General features: G+C 39.4%; 1 protein-coding gene across 7 annotated transcripts in view; it reads left to right on the forward strand.

Moving 5' to 3' along the window:
* The window catches only part of myo18ab (myosin XVIIIA b), a 108,230-nt gene that overhangs the window by 17,285 nt on the left and 74,455 nt on the right, over window positions 1-16,490 (forward strand). For 4 of the 7 annotated variants that reach the window (XM_053507702.1, XM_053507703.1, XM_053507698.1 and 1 more), the window contains exon 1: window positions 13,847-14,346. The exons of the other annotated variants lie outside the window; for them this stretch is intronic. The gene's annotated coding sequence lies outside the window, so the exon portion shown is untranslated. Of the gene's footprint in view, window positions 1-13,846; window positions 14,347-16,490 lie in introns of those variants that run through there. 7 annotated transcript variants of the gene reach the window in all.

The raw sequence follows: 16,490 nt of genomic DNA on the forward strand, positions 1-16,490 counted from the left end.
CACAGGCTTTTATACTCCAGAGTGGTGACGTTATCTATGTAGGCCAGCCCATCAATTAACGCTAAACAACTATTGCTTTATCTGGCAGATGTCCTGAATTTAAGGTTCAGGAAGATATTAAGCCTGGCATGTGACATCGCCTCTATGGTGAGTGTGCTGTGTATGCATGTTGGTACCTTTATACTTCACTTGTACATTCGCCTGGATTTTTCCTCACCAAACACTTACAGCAAGATCCTGTGTCTACGCAGGCAATTGGAGGTATCGCACAGTGTAAAAAGTCACTGTCACAGGGTGTGTAAGAGAGGATGGGAAACAAAGTAAGTGTGTGAGGTAACTCACCATTAAGCAGGCAATTTTTTTGGCCCAATTCAGCGCACTGTTATTGTTTCTATAGAGAAAAATGTTACCAGATGCTCAGTGGTCACATTATTAGAAAGTCTCGTACCCCTGCTCGTTCATGTGACGATCCAGTACACTAAATCTCCAATATACGAACGAGTTTTGTTTACCAAACGCCGTCCAGGTACTAGGATACTAACACGATTGGCTATACACAGGATAAAACTAACGTGTTCCACGATCTTGTCCTTGTTCATTAGAGTCGAGCTGATAGTTGAATGATTTGTGTTAAAAGAACAAGCGATGTCAGCCATCTTTTCACCTCACTCCGTTCTCTCAGTTATTTTCCCCTTTTTTCTCCATCGTTATTGCTTGGCGCTTATTAACAGTACCAGTGTCACCGTGTGCTGCTTTTTACGCTTGCTTCCAGACATCCTGGGATGCACGCTGCATCTTTGAAAGTCCGTACCCCGAATGTTTGTATCTAGGGGACTTGCTGTGCACCCATTTATGCAGATAAAAGTCAAAAGCTTCAGCCAATGTCATTTCATTCAAACTGAGGCAGGGTACAATTTAAAATACCTCAGCTCTATATTTTGCTACTTCTGACTTTAGGTCCTAGATATTGTATTGTTTTTAGTCACATTGTTTTATTTATTTGATTTTGAATTAAATCATTGTAAGTTTAATTGAAACCTCAAAACCTTTATATTGTGGTATGAATTAAATTTCAAGCTTAAATTTGTAGATTGCTTGTATATTAGAAATCGTTTCCACTGCTTTATGACAGATGTAATGCACCTTAAAATACAGTAAAGAAGGGAGTATATGCTACTGCTAATCTAAAGGTCCGTGGTTCGGGCCCCAGTGCTGCCGAGTTGCCACCATTGAGCCCTTGAGCAAGGTCTTTCACACTGAATTTCTCGTATATAATTGGGTGTAAAGCTGATCCCATAGGAAACGTATGGAGGCCCTAAAGGGACATGGATGTGGCGAAAAAAATCAGTTGAAGTAAAGTGTTGCAAGATCTCGCAAAACTTTAAAAACTATTTTTCCATCCATGTCTCTTAAGGAGCTCTGTAGAAATAACAGAAATCTATTCAGGGGTACCTTTCCTTACTGGAATGTCTAATGAGGTGTTTTGTTGTGAAAAAAAGTGCATGTCATGCAAATTTACAAATTGAACAGACCTGATGTGATGGCAAATGCTTAACTTAAGATTTTTAGAAGTTTTTGTTACTCCTACTGTAGTTCCCAGTCCCTTGTAAATATGTGCTGTTATCACAGACATCGTGCTCTTTAAACACTAATAATCTTCCTATTATGGTAGGTTTTTGCAAAGAAACTTACATGAGAGAGAGAGAGAGAGAGAGGGAGAGAGAGAGAGAGCGCGAGAGAGTCCAAGCTCTAAAGTAACACCTTTTCAGGCATAGTTAGGATGCCTCAAATACCTGGTTAACTAGTCCTCACTGATCTGGCAGTAAAACAGGAGGCCTGAGTCTACTGAAGTTGCATGTCGCAATGACCATGTTTAGATTCGTGGCAGATGAAACGGTTCAGACCTCCGACCACAACCTCAGCTCATGGCTTACGCTCTCCATCACTGTTTACGCCGTGCAAATTTTCCACATTCTGGTGTTAGATGGAAGCGGACTGGGCGATAATTAGTGCCAATTCCGCCCGTATATGTTAAAACTCAGGCCGGCGCACACGCCATTATGGAGAGCGTGCTATTAAATCATGAGCAGGAGAATCAAAGGAAAGTGCTGCAACAGTGCGGTCTGAGGTTTGGATGGAGTGATCGAGTGAGTGAGTGAGTGCAGTTAGAGTACAGAGGAACGCATACTGCCACCCCAACCCCCCCAACACACAGGCATTGCCCACACACATGCACATTAGGTCTTCAGTGCTAAAGTTCTGGCTCATCAGTATGAACCCAGTCCTCTCCGTGCTCAGCCAGTTATAGGCGTGTCTAGTTATCTGGTGTTTCCTTCAGGCTTCAGAACCAGACTGCCATGAGCTGCTCCGGTCAGGATGGTGCGACAGATATGAATGGATCAGACAGGAAAGCTCCAGCTCTTCTACCAGTGAATGATAATTACTTAAAGAGAGGTCCTGCACGTAATAAAGCAGAAAGTTTTTTATGAAAGCGCTAGCCCTGTGAAAGAAGAGCATGATTCATTGATTTTCTACGTCTTGTGCTCGTGATTGATCTCTGTGGGGGTGCTACGGCAGTTAACCCAGGGCTCTCAGCTCACGCATGACGCAGCATGTTGGTAAAAGATGTGCTTGTGTGATTGCTCAGGCAAGAAATGTTACTTCACATCTATGCTTTAGGAATCTGCCTTCTTTAAAGTCTAGAAAAGTTTATTTATTAATTTTCGGTTGGGGAAGTTAAATCTAAATCATGTTAAATAGAAACAAGACAATACTGGTACTGATTTTGGAAACGGCCAGTGGGGTATAAATTTAAATGTACACATGAGTGAAATCTTCTGCTCTTGTCACCCAATCGCTCCAAAGTTCAATGCGTCGTGCGTTCCAAATTGCATTTTTTCTGTTCATTACACTTATAAAGCATGCTTATTTGGGTTACCGTAGACTTCCTGTCTGCAGGAACCAGTCTGGCCATCTTCCGTTGTTCTCTCTCTCATTTTTAAAGTGTTTCTTTCCTGCAGAACGGATGTTGTTTGGACTTTATATTTGCTCTATTCTGTGCAAAATTCTGTAGTAAAAATCCCAAGGGATCAAGAAGCAGTTTCTGAAATACTCAGTCTATTTTGTCGAGCACCAGAAAGTCAGAGAGATCACTTTTTTCTTCTTCTTCTCCTTTTCTGATAATTGATAATGTTCTTAATTAATGCTCTTGGCCTGTATCTGCAGGGTTCTCTACATCTAGTGCTGCAGATTCGTGTTTAGATGGGTGGGGGGTAGGCGGTGAGGGGGGATTCAGCTTTGAATTTCATTACTTTTGTGTGCCGATTTATGTATCGCCACATCGACTCCAAAATCAATTTTAAATGATTTATTAAATTTTTAATAGACGTGCATCGGTCCGTCAGCCAGAATGGATGGAACTTAATGTTTTTCCAGCTTTCTCAAAACACCATGATTGCTAATCAGTCTCAATACACGTGCGTTATAAGCTGAATTATTTGTTTGTTTATAAATAATAATTATGTTGCATGACAGATGCATGCTTTTTAGTTAAATGTAGCTTTCCTTTTAATTTTATTTTAAGTTAAATGTTAAACTCTTGTATTTGAAGTTAGTTTGTAATATAGTTTGTATAAGGTTTAAAACTGTTGAATGTTGGGAACTTTTTTTAGCCAATTTTTTATAGATTTTCAGGTTTCAGATTTTAACTCAGGGTTACTAACACACAACCTTAACCACTTTACATACTGTATATATAAACCGCACTGCCGTATTCAGATCTGCCTACACAGGATGTTGTTTATTTTATTTATTTTTTTTATTTAAGTCTGACTTTTGAATAGATCCTGATTGACACGGAGTGTGCAGCCATGGCTTCGTTGTGATTATACAGCCCCATCCACTGCAAAATGAAACACTTGTCATTAACTCCTCAGACACAGGAAGTTTTTTTTTATATATTTTTTTATTTTTTATAAACACAATGTAGTGTAGTGTTGAAGGACCCACAGCGTTCGGGAACATTTATTCTCCACAATGTTGGAGTCCTAACACAGGCGACAGTCTGCTTTCTTTGGAGGGAAATGTGATGTTACTTTATGAGTTAAGCTTCCTGTTAAACTGTCTCTGGGACAAAACTGACTGGCTCTGTCATGGAGTGAAGTGGACTGACCCTTCTTTTTTTCCATTGACAAATGATCTTGGTGATGGAGTATAATGTCCGAGTCCACAAACCTCAGGCAGTCTATTATCCGACACCTTTGATTCACAGTAAGAGAATAGTTTGCTGTTGATAGCTTGAGCTGATTGATGCAGTGCTTGTATTCAGAGACTTTATATATGGGTTGCAAATTTCATTTTTATTTTTACTAACTTAAAGTTGAACATGTTAACCTCCAGGAATAGATTAATTATAAAAAAATTATGATAACCAGATGCATATTTCCTCTTCCGTTTTTTTTTCACCCATACACTGATTGATACTAATGGCCACATATAATTTTTTTATGTGTTAAAATGAAGAAAATCTTATTTCATTGCAAACAGAGCACTGATTTACTCGGCCCTCTCTCTTTGCTTCCTCCTCACACATGAATACACAGATCTGGCTGCAAATAGTCCCGCCTCTCCTGTGGGCATAACAATCAAAGTTTTAGCACTGTGGTGATGGGTATTATTATTATTATTATTATTATTATTAATAAGTTTTTATTATTAAGTCATTTTTGTGTGACCGTGCTCCCAGGGAAAACTATAGATGGTGGAAGGGAAAGTGGATTATAAACAGGCTGACTCAACTAGTGTTCATGAAAAAAATCATGGACACCTGATTCTTTATTTAGGTTACTAGCATTTATGTAAAGATAACTTAAGTTTAAGGTCACCACTACTACATTAAGGTCAAAGGAGGTTTAATGTCTGTTTATTTCATATTTTACTTCATTTTCATGTCTTTCCTAAATGTTTTGATAAGTTTTTATATGCGAAAATATGATTATAGTGTTGGAAATTGTAATATTGGTAATATTTTTGGGTGGCTGAAATGGATTATCTGCGTTTACATTATTTCCTATGAAAAATGTGTTTTGCTGAATGAAATTCCGCCTTAAGAACTCGCCTTTGGAACGGATTAAATTTGTATCCTGAGAAATACTGAATACTGTACATGTAGGTGTTTTTTTTATTGTTTAAACAATATTCAAAAGCAGAAGTGGTTCCAGGATTTTTCTGAATTAAATAATCTAATATTTAAAGCACATCCTTCCTTACAGACCTTATTAACATATTAACCTGGTGTTTGCTCTGGTCAATACTTACGGACGCCTGAAACTAATAAAATATTCTGCTCCTCTGGACCAAAGGCAAATAAACACCTCCACGCTTGTTTGCCAGCAGCAGATGTTCACGTGTTTCTGAGAGCACCGGATCACACTGCTGTTTACTAACCGATACGTGTTCGCCCCAAGGCAGAGGCATGGCAATCAATTCATTACTGTCAGGACGCATGTGAAGGGCGGAGCACAGTTTACGGTACGCAGGGCCTGAGAAGGCCCAGACGCTGACTGGTTTATGGTGTCATTACAGCGGCTTGTGGTTTATAAATGAACCAAATCTGTAACTACAGGCTCTTGCTGAGTGAGAAGCGTCTTTATTACACGTCAGGATGAGAGGAAGGCATGTCTGTAAATGCTAAGGAACATCACCGTTTCAGCATATTTCATATTTCTTTAGAATGAGTTAATGAGGCGCTTGACAGTTGATGTCTTTGCCTGAGGAGAAATATAATAAGTTGCTTGTAATCATGTGACTGTTATGACATGGAAAACTGAGATGAAGGGCAGGAAATGAAAAGCAGAACGGGTAAGCTGGAAGAAATCCAGTGACGGTTAAAAAGAAAATCACAAAACATTTTGGATTGGGTCCTATTTGATGAAAAAAAGCAGTTTTCAAGCTGAACTGAAAGACTTGTATGCTATCAAGGCCCCGTCCTATAGAAATCCTTATACACTACTACAGAAAACTGGAATATCTATCTGTTTGTCTGTCTGTCTGTTGTTTATCTATCTATCTATCTATCTATCTATCTATCTATCTATCTATCTATCTATCTATCTATCTAACTGTGTTTGTCTCTTTGTCTGTCTATGACTGTCTATCTATCCGTATATCTGTTTATCTAACTATATGTCTATCTGTCTGCCTGTCTAAATGTCTGTCTACATGACTCTGTCTGTCTATATATCTGTCTGCCAACTATACATCTATGTTTGTCTGTCTATCTGTAAATATATATCTGTATGTCTGTCTATCTGTCTATATATCTAACCATATGTCTATCTGTCCGTCCAACTGTCTGTCTGTCTAACTAATCAACTAACTAACTAACTAGCTAAAGAACACACACAAAAGTATGGTGTTTATTTATTTATTTATTTATTTTTTATGTTGCCGACATATTAGGGTCACTATCATCGTCCATCATTACACTTTTCCTTAATCCACAGCTTCTCAAAAACCATTCATGAGAAGTTGAGCAAACCTTCACAGAACATTTATTAGGAAGCGTAGACGTGCACTATGTAGCTATTTCATTTTTAGACACGGCACACTCAGCGGTTTTCAACAGGGTCGAGTGACTTTTCTTTTAATTGTCCTGTGGATTATATTTTAATGTCATGGTGTCTTTTCATATCATTCCGCAGTAGTTTGTGTAACCTAAAGAAACCGTTAGCTACATTAACAATAACTTTGTCACATAAATTACTTTACCTTTAACAGAATGCCTCCCTGTGTACGAGTCGTTACCTTCTGATCGCATTTTTTAGTACTTGATGAAAATTTCTCGTGCTTTTTTAATTTGAACAATGTAAATCGTAGGCATTTTAAGTGTTTGAGTGCTTTCAGTGTAGAAAATCTTTTGGCAGTGATGTAAAATCATATGCAATTTTATCGAAGGATAATTTTATTTTCATTTTTTAAGAATATAGTTTTAGTTTTTTTTGGTTTTATGGTGTATCTGCCTTTTTGTAATTATCTGTCTATATTAAATAACATGTCTTAAAGGACCAAGGAACTAAACCGTCACACTGTGTAATGTTTAGTTTGCCTTTGTTTTTTGTTTTTTTTGTATTTTTTTAACGATGTGATTTACTCTTTGTTGCGACCTTTTACCCGGCAAATAATGGAACTGATTGGAAGCTTGCTTAAAAGCTTTGATTTAGCTGCTAAATCAGCACTACAGTAAAAGTACATGCAGGAAGCGCCCGGCCTGCTGGCTCGCATGTCTCTCAAATAATTTACGACTGGCGGCGTTCACCCAGCCGGTAATGGAACGGCTTTACATGCACTTCCTTCACGCCGAAGCCGGCTTACAGTAAAAAGAAAAAAAAAAAAACAAGACGTCAAATAAATAATTTATACCAGACAGGTTAATATCTCCTTAAAGTATGCTTTTGGCTCCGTATAACCAAACACACACACACACACACGCGCGTACAAGCTAGAATGAAGTGCATTAACACGAAACATGAGGAGCAGTGCCAGCTTCTAAGTCTAGGAAGATATTATTTGTCAAGGGTGTGTGTGCGCTCGTGTGTTAGAGATGGACCTGTAATAAAAGGATGTGTTTAGTCTGACTGTAGAACCTGAGCTGTGTGTCCAGTGGTGAAACAGAGCCAGCTCAGAGCCCTGGCATTTCAGCACCAGCCAGATCGCTTCAAACGCTGAGCGTCTGTCCCTCAGGTTCGTCTCTACGAGTGAGATAACAATAGAAGCTGCTGTCAGTCAATTTGCTCATTCAGTAACACGTGTATAAACAATCGGACTGGATTATTCTTTGTTGTTACAACTTCGCGGCCTAATTTAATCTGATCTGTTCTGGGCTGCACTCAGGCATTCTGCGATTACGCAACGCAATGTCACATATCTGACACGTCTCTGCTATCGATGAGCAGCTAAATGCATACGTGATCACAGCCACAATCAACTCCTTTGTGGATGTCTAGGGCTTTTGCAGCAGCCCTGTAGTCTGACACGATCTATTTTTCCCTGTGTCCATTTTTAATTGTGTGTAGTTTTCTACAATTAATAGAATTTCAATTACAGTTCTGATGCTTATGAACATGAGATTAAATTAATATTGTGCTACATTCCTTTCCTATTTTGTGTTAGAAATCCATTACATCCTTTCACTTCACAGTAGTGCATTTCCATCCCTCACTAAGCACAAACTCCCTCAGTCTGTGGTATGTACGTGGGTGAGTCAAAAATGTAATATAACCGCACTCGGGTTATAACGAAGCTTCTGTTGGCCGCACTGTCTCAACAACAACTTTCCGTTCAAGGGTCCTGTCTCCACAGGTGTGAATGTGTTACATCAGTTCATTTGTGACTCTTTTTTTTTTTTTTTTTTTTGTTTTGTTTTATGGTGCCAAAACAACTCACAGAAGAGCAGTTTGGATATCTACAAACAAAATTTGCACCGATGCTCTGCTCTAAGGAAAGTGAAAGTTTCTTAAAGGGAATCATTGCTGGTGACAAAACACAGATTCATCACTCCGAGCCTGAGAGTAAACGCCAGAGTACGGAACAGAAACATCCTCTATCACTGACTGAGAAAAAGTTCAAAAGTCAACCATCAGCTGGAAAATTCATCAGTTCATGCGTACAGTTTTCTGGGATTCTTAAGAGTCAGTATTGGAGCATTATCAGGGAAAACAGTTCAACAGTCAGATGCTTATCGAAAGGCTGAAGCCTAAAATTGGGATTAAATGCAGAGGACTGATATCGAAGTGATCTTTCATGACGATCCACGTCCGCACAATTCTGTCGACACTCTGGAAAAACTTAGAAGTGAAGACAGACTCAGCTGAAAACATTTTTTAATAAGGGAATGTGAAAGTGTTATTAAAAAGCAAGAGGATTATGTCGAAAAATAATGTTTCTTTTTTTTTTTTTTTTTTTTAAAGTTCATTAAAATAAATTCTACAGCCAGAGTACGGATCATTTTTGACTCACCCTCGTATCTCCACTGTCGAAAAGAAAAGTGTTGTATTCAAAGTTGCATAAGTGCACGATATTTCCAATGTCAGCGAGTTATCGTGTTAAATAATCAAGATCTTTTCGATATACTGTGAAAAATCAATAAAAATATTAAAACCAAATAATCAAGATCTCAGTATTGACCAAAATGATTGTGATTATGATTTTTGCCGTAATCAAGCAGCTCTAGTGAATCAGTCTAAATTTTGAGTTGTCCATGCTTGATTTTTCAGGACTTTGTTTCTTTCAGTGCCTGAATATGAAGGTTTGAATATTATTTCAGCTCATCCTGATGGTCCTAAACGACTCTGATTGGATCGTCGTGCGTCCAGGGACAAGCGAAATCCTTTTTTAACCTAAATCTGAAATATCACAAGTTGTATATACTGTACTGTATTAAGGCATATTTGGCATTCCTTGTTGATTAGCACAGACAGAAAGAGCCTGGAATCCAAATAAGGTCGGATAGCGGATTGTGTTTCATAAGTAGGCTGCCGTTTTTGTTTACACCACATGGTGGGTTTGACATGAAATTACTCCAGAGCATTTAGTGGTTTTTCGGGAGCAGTGTCCAGTGACGAGCTTGTGTTATAATTATGATTACCTTCTTTGGCGTATCTCGGAATAGAAAGCGATTGTTATATTGTTTTTTTGGGGTTTTGGTTTGGGGCGCCAACAGATGAGCAACCTTTTGGGCGAGAGTAGATGCACTATTAAGGTATCATCGCCCATTCAGCACAAATTGTTGTTCGGAGAAAACAAAGGCGAGATGAAGAATAAACAAAATCAAGTTTTTTGGACCTCTCTGTCTGATGTCACATCATCAGAATTTTTAGTGTCGCAAATCTGACTCACATTAGTCTCGCTCTGCTGCTTTCAAGATGAGACAAGCAATCCTTACAACCAACCCCAAGACACACACACACACTAACCATGAGTCTTTATGAATCACCTGGAAATGAACACCGCGTTACAGGTTTGCTCCAGGTGTGTGTGTGTACCTGAGTTTGTGGGAGCGGGCACATTTTTCACAGCTGATGAAATGGCTGTGTGTGTGTGTTCTTGCATGCTCCGCTCACTTGAGCATTTAACACGTTAACAATGACTCAGAGCGCATCAGATGCTGCATGACGCAGCCGTACGTCGCCTCGACTTGTCTCCATTCCTTCTCCATGATGTTGTAGAGTCCGTGAATAAAATCCATTCATTTGCTTTTAGTAACCACCGCTGTATCCTAATCAGGATCGCCGTGGATCTGAAGTCTTCACCCCCACGAGTAATTTAGTGCAGTGAGTCCGTCTACTCACACTGTCTCAGGAGATGAGAGAAGAGCCGTGAACCCGGAGGAAGCCCGAGCAGATGTGGTGCTTTTAAAAGCGTGTAGTAATCTAAGCTCAGGATCACCTGGAGCTGAGAGGTGAATAAATAATAATAATAATAGTCACGTAAGAAAGTTAGTGCCCCTCTTTTTTTATTTATTTTTTTTGTGTTATCATAGCGGATCTTAGCATTTGTCAAATACTCTTCAAAACTTGTTGCCGTCACAACAAGTGTCTCGTGTTCTGCTGTCATTGCGCCAGAACACGAGAGAATCCATAAGAATCCAGTCTAAGGCATAAGAGATGAGGGGAAGTGGGCGGGGCTTCCAGGCAGTGTCACTTCTGCACATAGTTCACGAGTCACACTATAGTTTGAACAGTCTTTATCTGTTTCATCAAGGAGAAGCACACCATTCATTTGGCTCGTTTTTAAACTAACAATCTCTAATAACTAACATACTCCAGTTGTTAACAGCTGTGGGAGTCAAAATCAGCGTGGCAGTGTGTGAAGACCCTACACCCACCCTAAGGTCACTTATAAGGCTATGACTATTTTATATGATTATTTTATGCTTGTTGTAGTAGTAAAAAATAAATCCTGGAACAGTTAAGTGGGCGTCACAACCGCTGACCTTTGCCTAGTCACTACCAGCCTCACTTCCACCGCTCTTTGTAATCTTTGTCTCGTGGAAGGACTTGTGTCGATGCCTGGAGTCCCCTGTAGGGATAGTGGGCTGTTTATCTGGGGAAGTGGTGCCGTTTATCTCTATTTCAGGGTACTGGGCTGCAGTTTGGTCTGGGGCGTGGTGGACGAGCTGAACCGTAGCGCTGCGGTAATAGTGGGCTTAACCAGGCCACAGCGGGTTTAATTCCCATCACTCCGGGAAAACCCGCCTCGCTCAGGGTGATTCTGTCTCGCGTACAACTAAAGCGCGAGAGATCAGAGATCTGAGCAAACACCTTAAGGTGAACATTTCAGTGTTTTATTAACGTAGGTTTGATAAACACAGTATCACATTACAGTCTGCATGGGTGGACTAATTATAAATTTATGAGCTAGCACTTTTTCAAATTAATGAGCTTTTCCATGTACCGGTGTGTTCCTGATTCTAAGGCTTGTGTTTTTCCTTACACCACAGTGAAGCATTTTATATACATGCCAAATGAAAACGTTTGTTTTTATGGAAGTTTAAGTGTTTTTTTTTTTTTTTTTTTCTTTTCCTGATCATGAAATCCACTCATCCCAGACTGAGCTAATGACTCGTCTACCCTTTTTGTGTGTGTAGTGGGCTTTTAAAGAATGTGTGTGTGTGTGTGTGTGTGTCCTGTTATGCCTTTCTACTTGGAGAAGCAGCCTGATGTTTCCACAGTGTGGTTTTGGCTGTTCTTACTTTCTTACATAACGAAATGATGAGTGAGCAAATCCGGAGGCTCAGGTACATCCGGGCGTGACCGACATAGTCTCGTGTTAATATGCGGTTAGCACAAGTAGCCATGTAGCACAAAACCATGCCTCAATTTATAGCCCGAGCCTTTTGTTTTTATTCTCTCCAAGCAACAGGTCCATGATGCTAATCAGCTGCTGTGAGGCGTATCCGAGGCCCGGTCGGAGGGAGATAGGGAGGGGGGTTTCCGATGTGATTTGAGGTTGTTGAGATGGTGAGGCATGAGGGGTAGCTCAGAGGAGAGTTGTCGGTTGTTCCCAGCTGCTCCAGGATGCAAAGGGCTTCTCGTTATTCCTGGCCGATGGTCTCATAGCTCACATTCCTCCCCAGAACTAACGTCTCTCCCTATCTCGGCTAGCCATCGGGACGAGCAGATCGTCGCTTAACTGATGATACACACCTCAGAGTTTGTCAGTGTAGACCTGCAGTTTCTTACATTCATGCCCACATGGTGATGACTCATGTTAATTAACTCTGTTTGACTCTGCAGGACCTGAAGGCAAACAAACAGCTCTTTCACAAAGTTATTGGGTTTAAGAGCGGTCTAGGTCACAGATTTAATAAGGCTTACAGCGCCCTCGTGTGGCCTAAACACGGAACCGATGGAGTGTTTTGCACAGTTGTGCCATCTCATGGCAAGAGAGTGAATTGCAGATACAGGACAAATCATAAGAATAGGAGAGATTTTGTAGAGGTTGTGTATTTAAAGTAAATTAAGTAAAAATAAATGGCAACTGTTTTGTTTCTGCAGTAATTGCTTTATTGCGTTTAGCAGAACAAGCTAGTCGTGTACATAGCGTTTTATTTTTTTTTAAAAGAGCATGATGAATACTTCCTCACTCTCTCTCTCTCTGCACCGCTTATCCTGTACAGCAGCGGGACCGGGCCGTGGATGATTTAATACTGGGCGCACAGAATGAAATAAAAATTACAAATATATTTGTTAAATTTATTTCTATTTTATCGACACTTTTTAATGGAAATAAGTAAAACATTGTGAACTTAAAGTTTAAATCAATGCTGTTTTACTGCAAATATTTCCGCTTGCTCTCTTCACTTTTCCTTGACTGTGTGCTACATCTATTTGTTTATAAATTTATTTTTATTTAGAGGTTTATGCTCAGACAACAAAAAATAGCACTCAAATTTAAAATCAACTTAGTTCTGACATTTCAGTATATTAAAAATAAAATTGTGCTAATAATTTATTGCTAATTTATGGGAAGTTTTCTCTCTCTCTCTCTCTTTCTCATATATATATATATGAATTTTTGCACGATATTTCAATTTTTCGAGATTCATCTGTGTGTGTATATATGTATATTCAAGTTGACAAGTATGTACATTAAAGATATTTGTGAAAAAATAATTTAGGGAGGGGTGTAAGATAAGTAATAGAAAACAAGATGAGTAATAGAAAACGATGGTTTTTGAAATTTTTGTCTTTCTATTTGTTTGTGCACACATCACGTAAAAACTACTGACCAAATTCTAATGTGGTTTTCCCAGGTGTATTTAGCCGAGCTTGAGGTAACATATATGCTTTGTTTTATCGCAGTCGGCCCACTGGAAGAAAAGATGCTTACTTTGAAATTTAAATGAAAAATGTTCTTATATCATAAAAAAAATCTAACTTGTAAAAATCATTGATTAATCTCAAAATTTAACAGATGACGCTGTAGATAAAAAAAGCGCTTATGATTGTGCAATTTAAATCTATTTAATAAGTAAATCTATTAACTGTAGTAACAGTATGCATGTCGGGGTGTTTAATGACTTCCTATTAGATGTTATTATTGAAAGATTAAATTATTAGGATATCTATCTATCTATCTATCTATCTATCTATATACTGATATTGAACATTGCAAGATTATACATGCTCTTGGTATCAAAAGTTCATGAGATGTTAGCGAGAGAGACGAATTATAGGTGAAGTGTGGTGTGATGTTTTCCTCTCGGGGTGCTCTGCAGTTTTGAAACCTCTCATAGGAAGTGCCAAGCCCTTGCATCACTTCCTCTACCTCTGTCCTACAACACACTTTCGCATTTAGTTTTTCCTCCATCTTTGGGTTTGCTGCACTCTGACCCCGTCAGAGAAAAACACATCCTCTCGGCAACACCGCTCGAAGTGACGGCGGATTCGCATGCAGATCAGAAGCCGTTGGTATCGACGAGCAGCTGAGAATAAAGAGGCAGCTGTTGTTGAGACAGTGAGCCAGAGCAGAGCGTCATTCTGCATTTTGCATTCTTGGGGGTGGGGAGTAAGCGAGGACAGTTAGAGCAGTAATGGTGGTTGAGATCTATATTTAGCCTGGTGAGACCCCCCATCATATACACCGACAGCTGTCCCTCCTCCTCCTCGTCTCACCGTGCAGTGTCAGGAATAGAGGAGTCCAGTCAACGAGTTGTGAGGGACGTGATCTCACTGGATCTCTCTTCTCTCTTTTTCTCTCTCTTTGAACTTGTATTTTGGACCGTACTGAAAGACAGAAAGTAGGGAAGCCACACTGGCACTAAGGAACCAGCGCACGGGAGCTGAGGTAAGACTGCGAGTGGACAACAAACTTTTCTTAGATATCGAGACACAAGCAGAGCTGTTTGGAAATTGACGGCGGGCTCAGTGTGAAGGCTCAAGCTCAGGCCCGTCGAACTCTGCTGCACTATTTTTAGGCTCGAGAGCAGGGAGTATCTATCTTAGGCTACTGTAGCAATTTAATCAAACCATAAAGTGTCAGTGCGGTCACTTTAGTCTGGTATGTGTAGGTGTGCCAAGGTTCAGTCTCGATCGCTTCTGCCTGCTCAGTCAGTAAAAGACAGACTGTAATAAAGCGCTCTCTCTTTCTCTCTCTGCCTCTAGGTGAGTGTTTCTGATCGTCTGCTCTCACGGGGTTTTAACTATTTATTAGCGTTATGATTTTTTACAGTGTTCTAGTAGATTGGAAATAATGCCTCAGAGTTCATGTGCTGTTTTGTTTAACATGCACATCGGGCTTTTAAGGTAAAAAACAGTGTGATTAGTCAGTCCTCTGTTCTCGCCACTGAAGTGCTACTTTAACTGCAGAAAAAAAACTTGCAAAGCTTTCCTGTTTCCTCTGGTGGAAAGAGCGATCTGTTTATTAGTGAGCTTGATCATTTATTGCGCTGGTAAAAAATGAGGTGGTGCCTTTTTTTTATAAAAAAAAAAAAAAGCCTCTGGTGCGGTGTGGGAGATTTATATTTAGTTTGAACGTACAGACGAAACAAGAAGTTCCAGGATTGAGAGCAAAACTGTTAATGGAAAGGGTTTTGATTTTGCTCTAGTTGTCTAGTTTGAGTCTTAGCTTTATTTATTTTATTTGTTTTTCATTTAGGAGTACTTATTTAATCACTGCATTTTGGGTTTTTAGCTGATTACACAGTGTTCCAAATTATTACACAAATGAAATCTTTCTCTGATTTTCATAATTAGTCAATGCAAATGACAGTCTGTATAATTTTCAAGTCATCAACCATTAGGGTATAATTTAAATTTTATTGAACAAACCTCCTAATGATAATATTTATTCAATAAAAAAAACTAAAAACGCACTGTTCCAGAGTTAAAACATTTTATCGGTTGTAAAGAACTGAAAATAAGCTTTTGCTGAATTTGCAGCATTGAGGTTATATTTACTGAAATTAAAAGCTATTTAAATCGAAAAACATCCTATCAGGGCATGTTACATCTTAATCTAGGACCCCTTCTTTGATATCACCTTCACAATTCTTTTTGCAGGATGTCAGAATAGCCTCCCAGAGCTGCTGTTTTGATGTGAACTGCCTTTTATCCTAGATCTTTTGCTTGAGGATGCTCCAAAGGAGCATTTACTTTGCCGAGGTGATTTTCACACCTTCAGGGACTCTAAAGGGGCCTACCAGCTCTTTCCCCATGATTCCGGCCCAAAACAAGACCCCACCACCTCCTTGTTGACGTTGCAGCCTTGTTGGGACATGGTGGCCATCCACCAACCATCCACTACTCCATCTACCTGGACCATCCAGGGTTGCATGACACTCATCTGCAACCGTTTCTGCTTGTGAGCATTGGTTAAGGTTGGCCGAATAGTAGGTTAAAGCACACCTTGAGGTTCCCGGGACTCCAGAGACACCAGCAGCTTCAGATACCTGTTTGCTGCTTTGTAATGGTCTTTTTTGCAGCTGCTCTCTTAATCCGATAAATTTGTCTGGCAGAAACCTTCCTCATTCTGCCTTTATCTGCATGAACCCGTCTGTGCTCTGAATCAGCCACAAATGTCTTCTCAGTATGATGATCACGCTTAAGTTTTCGTGAAATATCTAATGTTTTTATACCTTGTCCAAGGTATTGCACTATTTGATGCTTTTCGGCAGCAGAGAGATCCTTTTTCTTTCCCATATTGCTAGAAATCGGTGGCCTGCTTAATAATGTGGAACAACCTTTTTCAGTACTTTTCCTTTAATTGGGCTCATCTGCCAAAGTATTTATCACAGGTGTCTGAGATTCATTTCCATGATCCAAAGAGCTCTAAGACACAACGCTATCCATGAGTTTAATTTAAAAACCAAACATTTAATGTTTTTGTCACTTACATCCAATTTGCATAATAATTTGGAACGCAGTGTATATATGTAGTTGTCCTACATTGACGATGCATTTTGGGTTAGCAAAATGATGTTGTTGTTATTA

This window comes from Clarias gariepinus, chromosome 11 (assembly GCF_024256425.1).
Source record: "Clarias gariepinus isolate MV-2021 ecotype Netherlands chromosome 11, CGAR_prim_01v2, whole genome shotgun sequence".
In the NCBI taxonomy this organism is placed as follows: Eukaryota; Metazoa; Chordata; class Actinopteri; order Siluriformes; family Clariidae; genus Clarias; species Clarias gariepinus.